The sequence below is a fragment of the Carcharodon carcharias genome, chromosome 3, assembly GCF_017639515.1.
Source record: "Carcharodon carcharias isolate sCarCar2 chromosome 3, sCarCar2.pri, whole genome shotgun sequence".
In the NCBI taxonomy this organism is placed as follows: domain Eukaryota; kingdom Metazoa; phylum Chordata; class Chondrichthyes; order Lamniformes; family Lamnidae; genus Carcharodon; species Carcharodon carcharias.
Window position 1 is genome coordinate 103494176 of NC_054469.1, and position 21679 is coordinate 103515854.

Here is a 21679-nt window from a genome sequence, read left to right on the forward strand (position 1 = left end):
TGAAAACTGAGGCAAAATATTGATTAAGCGTCTCTGCCATTCATTTCTGCATTCCCCACTACTAACTCCCGAGTCTCGTCCTCCAAGGGACCAATATTCACTTTAGCTACTCCCTTTCCTTTTGTATACTTGTAGAAGCTTTTGCTATCAGTTTTTACATTGTGTTAGTTTTCTTTCATAATTTACCTTTGATCATTTTGTTATTTTTTTAGTAACCCTTTGTTGATCTTTAAAAGTTTCCTAATCTTCCAGCCTGCTACTGACCTTTGCAATTTGGTATGCCTTAGTTTTTGCCTTTATGTTACCTTTAACTTGCTTGCTTAGCCTTGGATGCTTTTCCCCCTCTTACCATCTTTCTTCCTCTTTGGAATATATTTTACTTGAGAGGACTTGAATATCTCCTTAAATATCTGCCACTGTTCATCAACTGCCCTATCTTGTAGTCTTCCTGCCCAGTCCACTAGGGCCAAATCTGCCCTCATACCTATGTAGTTACCTTTGTTAAACCCTAGCACACTAGTGTGGGGCTCAAATTTCTCGCTCTCAAACTGAACTTGAAATTCTAGCATGCTATGATCACTCTTCCCTAGAGGATCCTTTACTATGAGATCATTAATTAATCCCATCTCATTACACAAAACCAAATCCAGAATAGCCTGCTCCCTTGTTGGTTCCACAACATATTTCCCCAAGAAACAATCTCTAATACACTCTATGAACTCTCCCTCAAGGCTACCCTTGCCAAATTGATTAGTCCAGTCTATATGCATATTAAAATCACCCATGATCATTGCTGTGCCTTTCTTACATGCTCCCAGTATTTCCTGGTTTATACTGTGCCCGACTGCTAAACTGCTGTTTGGGGACCTATAGATTATTCCCACCAGGGAATTCTTTCCCTTGCTATTTCTTATTTCTACCCAGACTGACCCTACATCTTGCTCTCCAGTGCCTATTTCATTCCTCACAATAGCACTGATCTCTTCCTTTACTAACAAAACTACACCACCCCCTTTTCCTTCCTGCCTATCCTTCTGGTGAGTACTTTTGGATATTCAACTCCCAAACCTGTTCTTCCTGTAACCACGTCTCAGTAATCGCCACCAAATCATACCTATTTATCTCTATTTGTGCTGTTAACTCATTAGTTTTATTCCGAATGCCACGTACATTCAGATACAAAGCCTTTAAGTTTGCCCTATTGTCAATTTTCTCTACTCTTATACGATTCTTTGGTGCAATATGGCATTCACACACTCTGTCCCTTCCTTTCACTTTTTGGTAACAATCAGCCTTGTCACTAACCTGCACTCTTACCCTCTCCTTAAACGTTGATTTTTTTATATTTCCAAGCAACTGAACCCTCCCCACCCCCCCCCCCCCAAATATTTAGTTTAAAGCCCTATCTACAACCCTAGTTATGCAATTCGTCAGGGAACTGGCCCCAGCAAGATTCAAGTGTTCAAACAGAATAGTTGCCTCTTTCCCCAGTACTGGTGCCAATGTCCCATGAATTTGGACCCATTTCTCCCACACCAATCTTTGAGCCACGCATTTACCTCTTTAATCTTATTGACCCTGTGCCAATTAGCTTGTGGCTCAGGTAGTATTCTGGAGATTATTACCTTTTTGGTTCTGCTTTTTAATTTAGTTCCTAGCTGCTCGTGTTCCCTCAGCAGAACCTCTTTCCTCATTCTACCTATATCGTTGGTACCTATATGGACCACGACAACTGGTTCTTTCCCCTCCCACTCCAAGTTCCTCTGCAACCCAGGTGAGATACCCTTAACCCTGGCACCAGATAGGCAACACAGCCTTCGGAGGTCTTGATCCTGACTACAGAAAACAGTATCTATTTCCCTAACTATTCTATCCCTGATTACAACTACATTTCTCTTTTCTCCCCCCACTTGTACCATGGTGCTATGGTCAGTTTGCTCATCCTCCCTACAGTCCCCGCTCTCGTCCACACAGGGAGCAAGAGTCTCGAACCTGTTGGATAAGGGCAAGGGCCGAGGCTCCTGCAGTGCTACTTCCTGGATCCCTCTACCTGCCTCACTCATAGTCATACCCTCCTGTCCCTGACCACTGGCCGAATTTAAGGTAGTTAATTTAAGGGATGTGACTGTCTCCTGAAACACAGCGTCCAGGTAACTCTCCCCCTCCCTGATGTGTCGCAGTGTCTAAAGCTCAGACTCCAGCTCATCAACTCTGAGCCGGAGTTCCTCTAGCAACCAACATTTGCCACAGGTCACTAGGAACCACAATGGGGTCAACCAGCTCCCACATCAAGCAGCTACAACACATCACCTGGCCCTGCATCTCTATTTTTTTTAATTAGTTTTTCAAGTTGTTTTTAAATTTCTTACTGGTCTTTAGTTTATCAATCTGTAAAATATTTCTCCTATTTACCTTTACCCTGAAAGCAAGTTAGAATAGAGATTCAAAATACACTTTTTAAAATCAACTGGAACTCGTGCTCTCTGCTGAGTTGAAGCTGAAAGTTAGGCCTCTGACCCTGGGCCCCAGTAGTCACCTTTAATCTGAAATCAACTTAGTATAGGTAGTTCAAACTAGCAGTTACTTACCAGCTAATGAACTTATGGTTTTCCTGTGATATCACTCTTTGCTCTTTTTTCACTCGGCGATGGTGACTGCAGAGGACACTCTTCCCAGACTGCTTCATGGCGATGGTGACTGCAGAAGATGTTCTTCCCAGACTGCTTCACAGCAACAGTGACTGCAGAGGACGCTCTTCCCAGACTGCTTCACGGTAATGGTGACTGCAGAGGATGCTCTTCCCAGACTGCTTCACGGTAATGGTGACTGCAGAGGATGCTCTTCCCAGACCGCTTCACGGTGACGGTGACTGCAGAGGACGGTCTTCCCATAGGGAGGTTGTCCAAGGCTTATCCTATTTCTTTCCCAGCTGTTACAGCACTTTAATTTTCTCTAAGAAAAGCTAATGGAGAAATGCAGAAATAACATAAAGTGCCTTCTAACTAACCACCGATTATTAATTACTTGTCCTTCAATTGTAACTTAACTGGGGTACATTATTTGGTCAATCATCTGTTGCTAGTCAGTGGCTACTTCGTAATACTGTTTTGTGTTAGTTTGTTGTAAAAGGCTAACAACAACAAAATGATTTCTTATCTCACTGTTGACACAAAATGGTGCTTAACTTTGTTAGCTTATTGCAATGAATATAGCTTAAATTAACCTGAAAATGGTTGGATTATACTAATATCTACTACTCAGACTTACTTAACAGTATGGACCAGTGAATCATCTTTTTTTAAAAAATTAATTCTTGGGATGTTGGCATGGCTAGCAAGGCCATCCTTAATTGCCCTTGAGAAGGTGAGACTCCTTGAACCACAGCAAACATAAGAGAGTTGGCACAACTGAGTGGTTTGCTAGGCCATTTAAGAGAGCAGTTAAAAGTCAACCACAGATCACCTGCATTACTCAAGGAGTCATTGTTAGAATCATATCTCTCAAGACTGAAGTTTTATTTTTAAAAATGGAAGGATTTGGCATGATCTGTACATGTGGAAGCTAACCTGGGATTTTTTTTTGAAAGGCCATAAGTTCACCTTGGAATTGGAAAGAAACAGGCCTCTACCAAGAAATCACCTGACCTATATGGTACTTGAGAAGGAGTTGTTTGCTTGTGCTGAACTGCAAAGAACTTTAATTAATGAAAAGCTGGGAGACAAAAGGTAATCTTATGGGAGAGAGGAAAACAACTTAATTTGTGAACCTGCTTGTTTTGAAGGCTGTTTTATTGGAGAGCAAACTGAGGAAAGAAGGTTACCTTGACTGGCTCCCTCTCTTTCTACCTTACCTAAAATTGTGTGGCTTTCAACCTGTAGCCAGAGAACACTCATTTGAGTGTAACTAGTCTGCATTTGGGCCTGCAAAGCTGAGACCAGTTGTGAGAACTCCCAGGCTTCCACTGGGATCAGCAGCCCATCTTCACCTGAGAGAACTTAAGATTGACAGCATCGAGACCCTGTGGACTTTATCCTTTATTTTATAATGGCCATCCTCCAAAACCCATCTCTGCAGAGGGACTCTATCTGTTTGTCTGTGTGCGCGCACTGGTGGAATTCTTTAAGAGATAGATAGATAGGTATACTTCCCGATTACAATTGTTTGTTAACCAGTATTTGCAACTTGTTAAAAGAAGTTTTGTTTTAAAATAAATTAATCATTCTGAGTTTTTAAAAGACTGATTAGAATCTCTTTTCTTCTGGGTACCAGAGCTTTAGGTACACAATTGGCCAATTCAGTGAGAAAATTAATATCTAAATGAATAGTATGGCCTGTGGAATAGTGGGACTTGATAATGCGTGCATTCTTTCCATCCTGGTTGTAACATAAATAGGCTAGACTAGATAAGGGTGGCAGAATTGCTTCCTGAGGCATTAGTGAACTAGTTTGGTTTTGATGACAATCCAGTTGTTTCTTGGTCATGGATTTTGAACTCATGTCTCCAGGTCATTATTCCAAGCACTTATCACTAGTCCAGCAACATAACTACTGTAGCAAACCATACAGACCTAGAATTACAGTATTTACAGCTCATAGGATTGAGAAGAGGTTTACCAAAAGCTTTTTACTCCAAAATGAAGCATACTCTTATTAGAGGAAAAAGTCTTATACCAACTGCTTAAAAAGCAAGTTTTACTTGCACTTAGGGTTGAATCAGGCTTTATGATTTGCTGAAGCCTTGTAAGTATCTGCATGCCCATGGGTAGCTTCTGAGAATGTTTACTTCTTAAGATCTGAAAAAACATCGAAGCAACTGCAGACTTCTTCCACATGTTTATTTTAATGTCCCCTTGATTGGGGTGGTTGCCTACCATATACAGGCTTCAACGTTTACAGTATTGTTATGTTTTGGGACCGTTTCCTTAATTTAAGGTGAAATGGTGGACAGAGCAGAGTCACGTGACCTGCTTTGAATCCTGCCCGACAAGAATCTTGGGTGGTTGATTGTTAAAGAGAGGCTAAGGTTGTTTTATTGGGAAGATGATGCAAGTTGTTCACACCTGTTGACAATGGCAAGAGCATCTGTGTTGAGTATGGGTAGACTGTTAGTCTCTTAAGTCTCACAGGGAGATGTTAGCAATCTCAGGTTTTATAAAGTTATACTTTACGCTGTGTGTTTCATTTCAAGCTAGAATGGAGTTGGGTGCCTCGAGGATAAGTTAATTAACAGTTCTACCTGGATACAAGGCTCATATGATTTATATTGCCATGGAGATGGGCTTTGAGAGGGGAAGAATGCATAGCAAGCCACTGTAGGATCTGGTTGCAGGTTTTCCTAAGAGGTCCCTGAACCTCTTGGATATAGTCATTCTGCAAGAATCTGAGAAACAGCGAAAGTGAACGAGAGCAGAGAGACAAAGGGGCAGCCATTCTATTGTTCACCTGTAATTTACAGGTGGGAGTTCGCGTTCAGATCGAAGAGACCAACTTCATGAAGCTGGAAGATTCACTTAGCTTTGGCTAGGGGGAGGAATCTCCAGATAACCCTCACCATGTAAGTCAGTTTGGAGATTAGGAGTTATCCGGCTGGGCTGGTAAGGGAAAAAGGAAACAGGCCAGTAGAAGTGGAGAATTGCTTTCGACTGCTTCCAGGAGAATAAGTGTCTACTTAGGGGACAGAATAAGGTATAACTGTGGCAGGGGATCTTCGATTTTAAAAGTTAAATGGGGACACTTTTCTGTAGTTTAGAGTGTAACTTGCCCACTGAAATAATGTTTAGTTAATGTTGCATTTACTTTGTTACAGTAGAAGTCTGAAATCTTGTGTGATCCTTTCAATTGTTAACTGGAAATCCAAAACTCTTTTTACAGGTTGTTGGTCACTATGGGGATTGTAATAAAATACAGCTTGGGAATTGGTTGATTCTCCCTTCATCCATTGCACCTGATGTGGTTCAACCATGCAGGGTATCCACAGGCCTTTCCCTTTGTACCTATCATGAGGTTTGATTCTGGCAGAGATATATTACCAAATTCGCAACTAGCAGAAGGCTTTGAACACTAAAGTGAGCTTACTTCAAGATATTTAAGTTATGGTTCCAAAAGTCTGTTTTCCTCAGATATTTTTTTCATCAATTCTCAAGGGGCTAAAGTCCAATAGTACTTGGTATTGGTACCAGGGTTGCTTCAATAATATTTCTGGGTGAGTCCAGGATCTTTGTACTGAGTGAGACCAATCAGGCCAATAGTTACCTCTATAGGGCATGGGTGGATTTAAATTTGTAGTGCTTGATTTTCCTTTATTACAAGGGGAACAACAGAGCTGTTCCATGCTGATGAGCCTTTGGCAAACGTGATCATGGTTTGTAGATTAAATGTCAGATTTGTAAGTATCAGCGATTATGATTGAGCCTGTGGCTGATGTTGCATATATTTTGATGTGGGCAATGTATTTCATATGGCAGTACCATAGACCACAGCCCAGTTGAGGCACACTTTTTGTGCTGTGTGAGATTCCAATTTGCCTTTTGGCTACTTATTTACTAATTCTCGTGTGTTTTTGAATGAATTATTTTCTCATTTGGGAAGTGTAAGATTACCATACAAGTTGAAAGGCATACTTTACAAAAAACACATTATTAGTTTTTTCACATGACTTTGCATGTAAATGGTGGTATTTTTCTCTCATCTCATGCCAATAGGTAACAGCACTTCAATTTTTTGGCAAAAGTAGGTGAAGCCCTTGACTGGTAGGTCTATGAACGGAAAACATAAAGATACTGTGACATGTATCTAATCCACTTCCATAGAGATGGAGATTGTACCCCAGAAGATGCTAGCAAGGTCTGATGTAAGAAGCAAAGTTGCTGATGGCTTATACACAGAGCAGATCATCATTTGTAATCTCATGTAAGGGGTTCTTCACGAGTCAGTTCACCCTTACTGTTAGTTCTTGACTTTAGGACTTTATAAAAGGACAAACTTACAGACACAGGGTTTTAGGCTCAACCACAAATTTGCTTATTAACAAAACACCCCCAATGCCCTAATACAAGAGCTCTAAACTAGCGTAACAACACCCCGTGACACTCAAAACCACGACTTATTAATAAAAGCCTCCACTGGAAAGAAAACCCTGCATTTCAGCCCCAAGGCTTACTCAGCCCAACCCTAACCCCCTCAGGATTTAACTGCTACCCTTAAAACGGTCCTTAAACCTCAGCCCCAATATTCCTCGGATTTGGCTGATACTTACAACTCTCCACACTGTTGGGCATTCTGGTGAGAGCTGAAGGTCTGTGAATCTTTTTTTTTTGGAAAAATATACTTAATTCATAAAATATCTGAAAGAATATTACAAAACATTTCTAAATGTTCATAGATTAACCCCAGGCAGTACAGCCTGTCTGTGTGTGTTGAAGTTTGGCCTGTTTGTTTTGTAGTGTTTATGTCCATGAAGCAAAGCTTTTTGGGGTTTTATATTTAATAACAGTCCAGTTAGAGGGGATTCCAATCCTACACTCACCATGATAATTTTGTGAGTACCCACCCATGTCTTCTCTTGAACTGACTGAACTAAGCTGCAGCATATAGTGGGCAGTGAGTGCTAAAATACTGTTAGACTACAGAGGACATGGTTGGACATCAAAATTGTTTGGCTGTTATTACTCTCGTCAACCTCAGGGATACATTTTCACTGCTACCCTAATTAATTATAGATAAATCTGAACTAACCATCAATCTATTCATCCTGACCTCTATGCCTTAATATTGTATTATTTTACCAACTGGGTCATGTGGAAATGCATCTACATCACAGAATTTAAAAAATGTTTGTGGGATGTGGGTGTTGCTTAGTGGATCAGCATTAATTGCTCATCCCTAATTACCCTTGAGAAGGTGGGGGTGAGCCGCCTTTTTGAACTACTGCAGTCCATTTACTGTAGGTATGCCCTCAGTGCTGTTAGGAAGGGAGTTCCAGGATTTTGACCGAGTGATAGTGGAGGAACAGTGATAAAGTTTCAGGTCAGGATGGTGTGTAGTTTGGATGGGAACTTGCAGGAGGTGATGTTTCCATGCACCTGCTGCCCTTGTCCTTCTAGGTGGTAGATGTCATGGGTTTGGAAGTGCATCTATCATTTTTTTATGAAGGCTTAAATTTATAGTTTTGGCAAGTTTGACATTCAACAAGCTAAGGAACTTCATTGCTGAAGATTACAATATATCCCTACTTTTGCCACCGAGTGGCAATCAATCCAATGCCTGGTACATCATAGTAAAATACACAGTAAAGAAGTCGCTAATCATGTACCTAAATCACAACTCCAAATGAGTGCAACCTACAGCACTAGGGTGAGATTTCCAATTCCTACCCTGACCATTCTTATTATTCTGCAGGTCTGCATCCACTGGAAATACAATTATGATTTGTTCACCCTGAATTAGAACCAATCCCCACCACATCAATTCCCCCAAACTCTAGGCTAGTTTCAGCTTTAGAACTCACTGATAAAACCACGTACAGATTAAAGCCATGCAATAATGATCTTTCATAAATGACTTGTAAACACCAACATTAGATTTCAATCTTGTTCACGTTTTAAATTTAGATATATACAACTCAATACATTTTATTGGCCCTGTGGAAATTCACTGTGGGCACAATTGCTTATGCATAATCAACAAGAAAGAATGACAGTGCAATATAACAACTCATGTTGCTACAGTGCAGCATCAAAATCACAGCCAAAGGGAATTTTAAAAAAAAGATAGAAAATAAGCGTCTTGGGTCTTTGCACAGGCACATCCGATTACTATGTCTAAATTTGGTATGACTGTGTCCTCCAGACCGCCTGTACCAGACATCAATGGTATATTGAGGGGAACAGGTGAGGCAAATAAGCAGTTTTAGGAAAGTTTCCAATCCTAGGTAGTCACAGTCCACTATCAGACACTCGGCCATCCTTAATATCCTGCTATCTCTCTGCTACCAAAAGACTCTAGACCAAGGTGACTGCCTGCTTTTGCTGGCCCAACCCACTCCTGTACAGAGGTATTCCTGCCCAAAAGCCCCCTGCAGGGCAGCAACATTTCCAATGCAGCAACTCTTATCTGCTGGATCATGGAATCTCAGGTCTGGTGATAGCCAAAGAACTGATCCGGAAAAGTGGGTAACCAGGGTAATGAAGTTACGACTGGGATGGGAGGAGTGTGCAGTTTACCTAGCCCCGCTGCTCCACAGGTTGCACCATTAGTTTAAAAGTTCAATTCGCTCATCAAAATGGTCAATGCTTTATTTTCACTACGGTGAGACCTAGAATAAAAGGGACTTTAACCAGGTTTCTTTCAAGACACTTAGAATGATTGATCAACTATAAATGTGATGCCTGTTCTTGGCAACACTTGCCTCTTCCCTACGATGTGCCCTAGATAAGGTATTCGCACTTTTGCACACTCACTCTTGGCGAAGTTTATTATTAGATCTGCCAACTGTAATTGTTTAATTTAGGACTTTCAATTGTTTTAAATGATTTTTCCAAGTGTTGCTGTAAATTAATACATCATTCATTTTAAAACAAGTTGCAAGAATTGGTTAACACATAATTTGTAATCTGGAAGTGTAACTATCTATCCCTTTTAAAATTCCCCAGCGTACACAAACAAACAAAGGACAAATGTATAGGGTCTCTGCAGAAATGGGTGGTTGAAGGAATGACTTTATAAAACAAAGGATAAAGTTCTCAGGGTTTCGATGCTGTTGATCTGGAGCTTCCTTGAGTGAAGACAAGTCGCTAGTCCCAGTAGATACCTGAAGGTTCTCACCATCAGTGCTTCAGCACAAAGGAAAATAGAGCCAGATCAATCCTTCTCATCTCAGTCTGTCAGGTTTCCAAAGACAGACAAGTTCCACTGGGGTGAGGATTCCTAGCTGGATATCAATAATCAGGCAAGGCGAGGAAAATGAAAGCTGGGCAGCTTCACTTTCTCAGTTCATTCCCAACTGAGCTCAAAACAAAAACAATTCAAAACTTAAATATCCTCAGTCAAGTGATTTCCACTAAATTACCAGTCCTTTGCCTTTAAGCCAATTTTTTTCCATCAGTTACAGTGATTGCAGTTCAATTAGCAAACAGCTCTCCTCCTCGAGTGCCATGCAGTTCATGTGATTTATTGGAAAAGGCATGCTTGCTCAGTCCAAGATGAACTTATGACTTTTCTTCAAAAAGGGTCCAAATAATGCAATGTCCTTCCAAATTTTAAAAGAAAATACAGTTCTTAAAGATATATTTCCCAACATGCCTCCACCTTTAAGAAATCAAACGCCATTTCCAAATGCGTTTCATTATACACAGTCATTCACTTTTTATGCAAAATCTGTAGTTTCTTCTGATTTTCTTGATTTCCAGATAATTATACAAAAATACATTCTTGATAATACATGAGCAATTATATTATCCTTCTCAGCAATATGAACAATTTTCAAGTTATAAAGCTGTATTAGCAAGCTCCATCGGAACAGTCTGCCATTCTGAATCTTAAATTTTTCTACGAGGCCAAAGGATTATGGTTAGTATATGCTAGTGTTTTTAGGCAGTCACGACTGACATATACCTCAAAATGTTTAAGAGCCAGTTAATAATCCCAGGGTTTCCTTTTCTACTGTAGACTCTCTCTTTTGATGCTGGTTTAAGTTTGCCTGATTTATCTTCTTGCAATAAGACTGCTCGACCCCCAAGTCACTAGCGTCGATATCCATCTTGAAGGGTCTAGTGAAGTTAGGGGCAACTGGTTCATTGGTTAGAATCGCCTTCAGCTTCTCAAAAGCTGTCTGGCACTCTCTTGACTATACCACCTTTACTTCTCTTGCAATAAGCCCATTCGTGGAGCTGCTATTGTGTTGAAGTTTGGTACAAACCTACAAGAGAAGCCACATATTTCTAAAAGATCTCATGATTTCCTGTTTTGTTTTAGGGACAGAGAATTCCAAAGCCTGTACTTTCGCTGTTCTTAGCAATGCTTGCCCCTGCCCTACGATATGCCCTAGATAAGATACTCACACTTTTGCAAACTCACTCTTGGCAAGGTTTATTACTAGATCTGTCAACTGTAATTATTTAATTAGGGCTTTCAATTGTTTTAAATGATCTTTCCAAGTGTTGCTGTAAATTAATACATCATTCAAGCAAACTGCAGAGTCAGGAACACAAGTTACAACTTGATTCATTAGCTTTTGGAAAGTGGCTGGAGCATTTTTTAACCCGAATGGCATCACTTGGCATTGGTATAGCCCATTTGGCATGGCGAAAGCTGATATCGCCTTAGCACATGACATTAAAGGTGCTCGCCAGTATCCTTTCATAAATCTATCTTCGTAAGGGGCATGGCACTGTCAACCCTGAAACACTGAAAACAGCGCGAGAGGAGGGAGCAGATAAAACAGCCTGTGGTCCCCCAGAGCAGGACCAAGAGGCAGTGAGAGAGGAGCGACGATTTTAAAAAGTGTAGGGAAAACCAGGCCCGAGACCAGAGTGGGACAGGGAGGAATTGTGAGAGGAGCGGTGGCCTTGCTAAGATTTAAAAATAGCAGGAGCTCAGAGTCAGAACAGAGATTTAAAAAAGAGTGAGAACTGAGAAAGCGGAGATTTAAAAAGAGCGGGAGCTGGACTCGGCGCTGAAAGCAGCTCATGGACAGAGCGAGGCTTACGGGGAGACTCGGGGCTGACTGGAGAGGAGAGGCCAGTGAGAGTGGTATAAAAGGGCACGAGAAACAGAGGGAGAGACTGGAATGGAGAGGCCAGCAAGAGTGGTATATAAGGGTGTGAAAAACAGAAGCCAAGACTGGAGAGGAGAGGCCAGCAAGAGTGGTATATAAGGGTGTGAAAAACAGAAGCCAAGACTGGAGAGGAGAGGCCAGCAAGAGCAGTATTAAAGGGTGCGAGAAAGAGAGGCCGGGGCCGGGGCCGGAGAGGAGATGCATGTCCTCATGACCTTCAGACAGAGTTCAAAGTGACATCACAATTCAAAATGTGACGCAATGCAGGGGAGGTAGCTAATTGGTAAGCAGGGTCGTGAGTACTTCTACTTCTTCTATGAATTAAACTGCTGCAGTCCATTAGCTTAAACAAAATAAGGGGGACATTGGACTGCAGTGTTTGGAGTGGAATAAGACCCCGAGCATAATTAGTATTCTTTAAGGGGAATAACTAATGAGTTTAATCTAAAGGGAAGTCATATCCGAGATATGCTCCTCCTGCACTATATGGGAAGTCACGGACACTTCCAGTGTGCAGGAAGTGTGTCCAGCTGCAGCAACTGGCTAACTGCATTTCGGAGCTGGAGCTGCGGGTGGATTCACTCATTGTGGAGCATGTGTGATGCTGAGATTATCATGGACAGCACGCTCAGTGAGGTGGTCACACTGCCTGTAAAGACTGAACAGGCAGAAAGGGGATGGGTGACTACCAGGCAGAGTAGAGGAGTCCCCTGTGGCCGTCCCCCTCTAACAGATATACTGTTTTAGATACAGTTGGGGGAGACCACTTCTCAGGGGAAAGCAGCAGGAGCCAAGTCCATGGCACCACAGGTGGCTCTGATGCACAAGGGGGCAGGAAGAAAAGTGGCAGGACTATAGTGATAGGAAATTCAATAGTAAGGGGAACAGACAGGTGTTTCTGCAGCTGCGAAAGAGACTCCAGGATGGCATGTTGCCTCCCTGGTGCCCGGGTCAAGGATGTCTCAGAGAGGCTGTAGGGCATTCTGAAGGTGGAGGGTGAACAGCCAGTGGTTGTGGTACACATTGGTTCCAACAACGTAGGTAAAAAAAAAGGGATGAGGTCCTACAAGCTGAATATAGGGAGTTAGGTTGTAAATTAAAAAATAGGACCTCCAAGGTAATTATCTCAGGATTACTACCAGTGCCGTGTGCTAGCGAGATTAGAAGTAACAGGACATATCAGATGAATGCCTGGCTGAAGAAATGGTGTAGTGGGGAGGGATTCAGATTCCTGGGACATTGGGACCGGTTCTGGGGAAGGTGGGAGTAATACAAACGGGCGGGTTGCATCTAGGCTGGACCTGGATCAATGTCCTCAGCCGGGGTGGGGGGGGGGGGGGGGGGGGGGGGGGGGGGTGTTGTTTACTATTGTGGGCGGGGAAGGTTTAAACTAGAAAATGGCAGGGGGATCGAACCTGAGCAGGGAGACAGAGGAGGGAGAAACAAGGATAGAAACAAAAGACAGAAAAGTAAGAGGCAAAAGTGGAAGGCAGAAAAAACAAGGGTGAAAAACAAATGGGGGTCATTGTGCAAAATAAAGTTAAGATGACTAACAAGATTAAAAAGACAAGTCTAAGGGTATTGTATCTTAATGTGCGGAGCATTTGCAATAAGGTAGATGAATTAACAGTGCAAATAGATATAAATGGTTATGGTATAGTTGCAATATGGAGACATAGCTACAGGGTGACCAAGGATGGGAACTGAACATCCAGGCGTATTCAATATTTAGGAAGGATAGACAAATAGGGAGAGAAGGCCGGGTAGCATTGTTAGTAAAGGAGTAAATCAATGCAATACTGAGGAAGGATATTGGCTTAGAAAATCATGATGTGGAATTTGTTTGGGTAGAGATAAGAAACACCAAGGGACAGAAAACGTTGGTGGGGGTTGTCAATAGGCCCCCAAACTGTAATGAAGATGTAACAGAAGGCATTAAACAGGAAATTAGAGACGCATGCAATAAGGGTACAACTGTAATCGTGGGTGACTGTAGTCTACATTTAGATTGGACAAACTAAACTAGCAATAATACTGTGGAGCAGGGTTTCCTGGAGTGCGTACGTGATGGTTTTTAAGACCAAAATGTTGAGGAACCAACTAGAGAGCAGGCTATCCTAGACTGGGTATTGTGCAATGAGAAAGGATTAATTAACAATCTTGGGGAAGAGCAACCATAAAATGATAGAATTGTTCATTAGGATGGAAAGTGAAGAAGTTGAATTCGAAATTAGGGTCCTGAATCTAAAAAAAGGGAACCATGAGGGTATGAGGCATGAGTTGGCAATGATGGATTGGGGAACCTCACTAAAAGGGTTGACAGTGGAAAGGCAATGGCTAATAGAACATAAAAACTGACTGTAAAAGCTTCTATAAGTATCTGAAGAGAAAAAGGTTTGTGAAGACAAATATAGGTCCCTTACAGTCAGAAACGAAGGAAATTATAATGGGGTACAAACGAGCAGCAGAAGAATTGAACACATATTTTGATTCTGTCTTCACAAAAGAGGACAGATAAGGGAGAACTAGTGTCTTTGGATGTCAAGAAGGCTTTTGATAAGGTCTCACATAAGAGGCTAGTGTGCAAAATTAAAGCACATGGGATTGGGGGTAATATACTGGCATGGATTAAGAATTGGTTGACAGACTGGAAACAGAGTATGGGAATAAATGGGTCTTTTTCTGGGTGGCAGATGGGGACTAGTGGTGTACCCCAGGGATCAGTGCTGGAGCCCCAGCTATTCACGATATATAAATGACTTGGATGAGGGAACCAATATTTCCAAGTTTGCTGGCAACACAAAACTGGGCGGGGTTGAGAGCTGTGAGGAGGATGCGAGGTGGCTTCAGAACGATTTAGACAAGTTATGTGTGTGGGCAAACACAAGGCAGATGCAGTGTAATGTGGATAAAAATGGTTATGCGCTTCGGTGTGAAAAACAGAACTGCAGAGTATATTTAATGGCGACGTATGGGAAATGTGGATGTATAAAGGGACCTGGGTGTCCTTGTATACCAGTCAATGAAAGGTGCAGCAAGCAATTAGGAAGGCAAATGGTATGTTGGCCTTCATTACAAGAGGATTTGAGTTCATAAGTAGGGATGTCTTACTGCAGTTATACAGGGCCTTGGTGAGACCATACCTGAAGTATTGCATGCAGTTTTGGTCTCCCTACCTAAGAAAGGATATACCTGCCATAGAGGGAGTGCAGCGAAGGTTCACTAAGCTGATATTGGGGATGGCAGGGCTGTCTGTCACATGAGGAGAGATTGGTTTGATTGGGCCTGTATTCATTTGAGTTTAGAAGAATGAGAGGGGATCTGATTGAAACGTATTAAATTCTAACAGGGCTAGACAGACTGGATGCAGGGAGGGTGTTTCCCCTGCTTGGGGAGTCTAGAACCAGGGGCCACAGTCTTAGGATACGGGGACAGGCCAGTTGGACTGAGGTGAGGCAAAATTTCTTCACTCAGAGGGTGGTCAACCTGTGGAATTCTCTACCACAGAAGGCTGTGAAAGCAGGGTCACTAAGTATATTCAAGAAAGAAAATGATACATTTTTGGATATTACAACATTAAGGGGTGTGGAGAGAAAGCAGGAATATGGCGTTGAGATAGAGGATCAGCCATGATCATATCGAATGGTGGAGCAGGCTCAAAGGGCCGAATGGCCTACTCCTGCTCCTAGTTTCTATGTTTCTAACCATGTCAATACAATCTTTTAAACAAGGGATTGGGTAGGAATCCATTATTGTTACTGCATTAACCTTTCTAAAATCTATTAAGAAACTGGTTGACCCATCAGGCCTACTGGAGAACACTAACTGCTTTCACTAGGTTCAATTAGGTGAGTTTCTAACATATATAGAATTTCTGCCTTCACTTGAGTTTGTTGTTCTGGACTTGCAATAATGGTGTTGTTTTATAGAAGATTCTCCTACATCATGCATGGCTAAAGTTGTACATCCTGGTTTATCCCTACAGATTCTTTTAAATCCTGTAAAAGTAACCTCATTAAGTCTTCTCAAAATTTTAGCTCCAAGTATGAAAACATGGTGTCTAACTGCCCTAATATTTCAGGGTTAGCTAACCAGATCATAGGTGGCTCAATTTGTGAACTGCCTAAGTCTCTTTCCACCTCACTCTCATTGTCTCTCTCATCCTCCACTGCACTTATCACCTGACATGCCTGCTTCTTATCCTCCTCCCTACAATGGCATTTTTTCAACACGTGACACAGCTGATTCTTTTTCCTGCGGCTTGGGGTGCAAATAATTTACTTTACTAACCCTCCTAATTACCTTTTATTGACCACCGAACCGTGCTTTCAGAGGTTTCCCCCATAAAGGCAATAACACTAACACTTCATCCCCTGGTTGTAATGTTTGGGTCACAGCTTGCTTATCTGCCCATTCCTTCATCTTTGAGAAACTTTAAGATGTTCTTGAGCCACTTTGCAGGCTCCTATGAGCTGTTCCTGGAACATGTATACATAACATGGAAGATTTGTCTCTCCTAAAAACTTTTATCTGATTAATTTCAGAGGATCTCTGATCTCACATCCATAAATTAATTCAAAAGGACTAAATCTGGTAGATTCAATGAATCTCAGGTAGCAAATAAAAGAAAGTCCAGTCTTTTGTCCCAATCATGGAGATATTCCCGGCAATGTGCTAGTGTTATGATATGGCAGGTTATATTTTCCAAGCTGACCAAACTTGATCAGGCTATTACAAAGGTATTGCAATTTGTATTTATGAGAAGGTATGTATACTGAGGTCAGAAGTAAAAATTCCACTAGCACTTTTGGAGACTTTAAATATTAAATTAAAACATTAACAAAAGAAAAGAAAATTTAAACACACAAGGTTACAGTTACACAGTTAAATTTAGTCCTAGCTTTTCCCAAAAGATTTCTACTTAGCGAGACTCACAAATAAACACCCTTTTCAAGGCAACAATTCATATAGAATCTTAATCTATAAAAAATCCAGTAAATTTATCGCAAGGCACCCACTGTTGCTAAAGGGAAGATATTTCACAGGCTTCTATCTCCCTCTCACTCAACAGTGGAATTCCAAAAATTACTGGTAAAACTTAGTGCTATGAGAGGGTTTTATTATCAGGGAGATAAAGTCCAAAGACAGTGAAACAATGGGTATTTGAATTCAAAGAGGAAGATATGTATAAAGAAGGAGCAAGGGCCGTGTGTAAGGCAAGGCATTTTTAAGATCTTACAAGTATGTGAAAAAGCCTTCAGCATCTATGCTTCAAGCTGCTGTCTTCAAAGGACTGCTGTTAAGAAAACTCACTTGGAAGTCAACTTGTTCAGGGTATCATGTTTCCTTTCCTGGGTCTTTTAAGCTCTATCCGTCTTACTGTTTCCTTAACAAAGGCGTAACTGGGAGCTTGATTGATTAGGGGATTTAGAAATTATCATAGTAGTGACTTGTAGATCTATGTATGTATTTAAAGTCATTTCTTCTACTAAATGTTTAATTTAGTTTTGTAAAAACTTAAGACTTGGTGGTCTTATTACTACTGAATTCAATGCATGCACCTCAAAATTTATACAAATTGCAAAACAAGTTGTGGCAGTTGTTTCAAGTTTCCCTTTGAGATTTGAACAACTCAACATTTACCATCGGCTGTGTCATAACACTGTTGAAAGTTACCTTTCCCCCCCCACCCAGAATTTAAAATCTTTCATGTTGTCTTTATGGCCACTACCTTTGGGAAAAATAAACTTAATAGCAAAAACAAAAACAGAATTACCTGGAAAAACTCAGCAGGTCTGGCAGCATCGGCGAAGAAAAGAGTTGAAGTTTCGAGTCCTCATGACCCTTCGACAGAACTTAATAGCTTTGTTTTAATTATTTATGATCTTTCCCAGTTGTAAAACTTCCTGTTATGTCTCTGAAGTGCAACAGCTAAAAATTCAACTCCTTATCTACCTCTTAATCCAAATTCCTATTCACGCTGTATCTACTTGGATTCCATCTTATCTTGTCCAACTCCACTTCAAAATGCCTGTTTTTACACCTAACGCCTTTGATGATTTAAACCTTGCAGTCTGACCGTCTTCAGTTTCATTCTATTAGACACACACACACACACACACACACACAGCCCCTGCAAACTACTTCACAGTATCCCACAGTAATATTGAAAAAAATATTCTTTACACTCGAATGATTATTTTGAGGATTTGATGTTATATCTGTAAAACTCCTGTGTCTGTGGGGTGATATGCCGTTGACTTTAACTGTTTTATACCCAAACTACTCGAAGTTTTGAAAAATGTTTGACATAAAGTTGGAACGTTGATCCAACTGGATCTGCACCGGTTATCCATATCGAGTAAAAAAATTGGGTTAACTTCTTTATCACTACTTAGCTGTAATTGTTCTTAAAGGTGTGGCTCTGGAAATCTAATTGTTATATCCATAATTGTAAGGATATACTGGTGTCCTGCTTTTGTTTTTGCTAACAGTCCCACACAGTCTATTAACACCCTACTAAATGGTTCCCCAAAAACTGGTATGGGAACTAAGGGTGTCGGTTTGATTGCATGTTGTGGTTTTCCAGCACATTTTACAAAACTGCGCCACATCCTTGAGAAGACCTGTTCAGTAAAACTGTCCGTTTATTTGCGCTTGAGTTTTCCATGTCCTGCCAGGAATTTCATGTGCTATCCATAATATCTCTTTATAACATTTGGGTAGTACCACTACCTAATTAACAACTGTCCACTCTTCATCTGCAGGCCTGTGAGGTCTCCACTTCCTCATTAGTATCCCATTTTTAATATAACCACCTTCCTGAACTTCCTCAGCTTCAGTCTGGGTTGGTGGTGCTATCTCCAGATCGGCTTCTTGAGCCTCAACATCTACTAAACATCTCTTTTGGATTATCTATGTCTTTAAAGGAAGTTTCAGCTAATTAAATATCTATCTGTGGTATCACTTTGACCTTCAAATGATAGACTTTGCTTAGTCATTGCTTGGGTCATCACAAACGAAGGAAAAATTCCTCGAACCTTTTCCTGCAACTGCTCCATCTCTAACCTCACTTGGACTTTCCGTCATTATGGGAGAAGCTACTACCTTCACTCTGGCTAAATAATTTCCGAGGAGTAAGCTAACCCCATCTATGGGTAACTTCTAAGCAACCCCTACCATCACCTGTCCCACACATTATGTAACACTCCTAGTGCACCTGGTACAAAAGTACAAGTATATACATCCTGCCAATACCATTTATTAAAACTTTGGCTTTTAATTCACTTTCTGGGGGAAAAGTTGTGCCTTTCCGCAGCAAAACTATTTCAGTGGCTCCTGTTTCTCTTAATATAATTATAGGTTTAGCTGTCTCATTTGAGGGATAAGCAATTACTTTTTCTCTTGGTAAGAATTCTTTATAACTCTCATGTGTCTTATTCACTTAGTTTCACAGCTGTAGTTAATGTTACAATTCCTTTTCTTGAATTGCCCTTACGAATCCTAAAAGTCCCATGGATTTCCTGTGCAACTTCCAGCAATCTGCACAAACGTGTCCCACTTTTTTACAATGGAAACACGAGTCTACGAATAGGGCATTTCCAGCTGTCCCATCTCTTCCCTGGCTACTTGCCTTCCTCTCACCTTCCCACCTTCTGTCCTTCTTGGGTTTGTGAGGGTGATGGAAAAAGGGTCTGGATTTATGGACCAGCTCATAACCATCAGCCACCTCCACTGCCTGTATAGATGTTGTAACTCTCTCATCTTCAACATGGGTTCTAATTACTGGAGGAAGTGATTTTTAAAATTCTTCCAGGAGAGTTATTTCCCCAAGAGCTTCATGCATTGTATCTGCCTTTTATGCCCATATCAAACAATCAAAATTACTTTGCTTTACCCTCTCAAATTCAATATAGGTCTGCCCAGGCTTGTGTTTTGAAATTTCTGCCTGCATGCCTTAGGGACTAACTCAAGTAAGAATAGCCTTTTTTACTGCATCATAATCCACAGAACCTGCTTCTGAAAGTGATGCATAAACTTCATGAGCTGTAACTACCAACCTACTCTGTAGGAGAAATGTCCTGATTTCTTTTGGCCACTCCATTTTCTAAGCTACCTTGTCAAACGAAATAAAGAAAGCCTGTATACCCCTTTCCACAAATTTTGGAAGCGTTTATAGAAATTTAAACATCTCCCCACTGGGCTTTGGGTTGGGGGTGTTTTTTTTTGTCATCATAACTTTCCCCAGCAACTGATGCCTTTTTTTAATTCATAGAAACATAGAAAATAGGAGGAGACCATTCGAGCCTTCTCCGCCATTCAATATCACAGCTGATCCTCTATCTCAAAGTCATATTCCCGCTTTCTCTTCATACCCCTTAATGCCCCTATTATCCAAAAGATAATCAACTTCTTTCTTGAATATACTCAGTGATCCGGTCTCCACATTGTTCTGTGGTAAAGGATTCCACAGGTTGACCAACCTCTGAGTGAAGAAATTTTTCCTCATCTCAGTCCTAAATAGCCTGTCCCATATCCTGAGACTGACCCTTGGTTCTAGACTTCCCCAAACAGGGGAAACATCCTCCCTGAATCTTGTCTGTCCAGCTCTGTTAGAATTTTATACATTTCAATCAGATCTCCTCTCATTCTTCTAAAATCTAGTGAATACAGGCCCAGTCGAACCAATCTCTCATCATACGGCAGTTCTGCCATCCCCAGTATCAGCCTAATGAACTTTCACTGCACTCCCTCTGTGGCAAGTACATCCTTTCTTTGGTAGGGAGACTAGAACTGCACACAATACTCTCGGTGTGGTCTCACCAAGGCCTTGTATAACTGCAGTAAGACATCCCTACTTCTGAACTCAAATCCTCTTGCAATGAAGGCCAACATACCATTTGCCTTCCTAGTTGCTTGCTGCACCTGCCTGTTTCCAGCCTTTTAAGCTGGTATTCCCTGTCTCATTCCTTCTCTCTTTCCTCCCTTGCTAGCTTCTCTCTCTGGAGGTCAAGTTCAAGCTTTTTCATTTCCATTTGTTCTGCTCTTCTTTTACTTTCTAATTCAGGTTTTCTCATTTCCCCTTTTGATGTTCAAGCTGCTTCATTTGTAACTGAATCCTAGCTAACTCCTGGAGAACGTGGTCTCTCTTGTACCCCTTCCAATTTCAAATGCTGTGCTATTACCTCAACTTTGTCAGCTTTCATCGCCCCTACGGGTAATTCTAACTCCAATTTATCTGCCAATCACATTAGCTTAGTCTTGGTTACTTTATGTAAAACAGTCAGAGTTAAATCTTCCATCTCTAGAAAAGTCTTAGCAACTTCCAAAGCCATTTTGTTTACTAATGCCTAAGAAACCTGGTATCTGTCCTTTTATCTATTATTACATCCACATCTAATCATCTTTTGTCCACGTTTCAAAATCCCGCAAGAGCCCCCAATCTCTGTTACAACCGGGATGGGAGGAGTGCACCGTTTATCTAGCCCCACTGCTCCACAGATCACACCATTAGTTTAAAAGTTTAATTCACTCACCAAAATGACCAATGATTTACTTTCACTACTGTTAGACCCAGAATAAGAGACTTTAACTAGATCTCTTTCAATAAACTCAGAATTATTGATTAAAAATGAAACTTTTTTTTTTAAAGCCAGTTTCAAGAACTGGTTAACAATTTATAATCTGGAAATGTAACTATCTATCCCTCTTAAAATTCCCCAGTACACACACACACATACAATCGAACAAAAGACAAATGGATGAGGTCTCTGCAGAGATGGGCGGTTGAAGACTTTATAAAAGTTCGCAGGGTTTTGACGCTGTTGATCTGAAGTTCCCTCATGTGAAGATGGCTTGCTAGTCCTAGTAGGTTCTCACCAACAGAGTTTCGGCGTGGAGGAAAAT